The sequence below is a fragment of the Myotis davidii genome, unplaced genomic scaffold, assembly GCF_000327345.1.
Source record: "Myotis davidii unplaced genomic scaffold, ASM32734v1 scaffold609, whole genome shotgun sequence".
Taxonomy (NCBI): domain Eukaryota; kingdom Metazoa; phylum Chordata; class Mammalia; order Chiroptera; family Vespertilionidae; genus Myotis; species Myotis davidii.
In genome coordinates, this window is record NW_006300164.1 from 1434521 (window position 1) to 1435337 (window position 817).

An 817-nucleotide genomic window follows, 5' to 3' on the forward strand; every position below is an offset into this window, starting at 1 on the left:
GGGGAGAGGGTCCGGGGCGCGGGGAGCGCGTGTCTGGGCTTCCTGGGAGGCCAGTGCCCAGACCCACTGCGCCACCTCCGCACATCACCCTGGACGCTCAGACACTCCCGGGTTTGGGCCCTCGGGCTCCACGCCCAGGCCGCCTGGGACGCTCGTCAGAGGAACAGAAGTTCCCGGGGCCTGGGCGCTGCCGGGGACGGGCCAGAGCCTCCTTCCACCCGTTTACACAGGACGCCGCTGAGGCCGCAGGGGGTGCACAGGAGCTCAGAGCTAACCCGCCCGATGGGGCACCAGCAGCCCAGAGGAGGTCACCCCAGAACGCCGCAGGCCATGTCCCCTCTAACCGCCCCCAACCTCCTGCCCTGTCTGCACCCCAGCGAGCCCTGCCCCGCACAGGCGCTCACGGCCAGCTCACTTCTGGGTGCCGAAGTTCCAGCCGCCAACGGCCAACAGCGTCTTCAGCCGGGGGTTCCTGGAGGGGACAGAGGGCAGTCAGGCTGGGCCCGGCTCCGCCCGGCTGGGGGCGCCCTGGCGGGTGGGGGCCGGTGAGCCCGGGGCACAGGCCGGGGCTCTAGGCTGGGACACGGGAGAGAGACACTCCGGCCAGGAGAACCCAGCCGGCTGAGGACAGACCCTCAGAGAGGTGTGGCCAAGGTGGCAGACACCAGAGCTGACGGACGGACGCACGGACCAACAGATGGACGGATTTTAGGACAAAGGATCCCACCTGGACCAAAACCAAGGGCCCGGGGTCCCTGTCCACCTTGTCGCCCCCCGTGGAGCCCAAGAAGCCCAGAGAGGGGGGGGGACTGGTCCA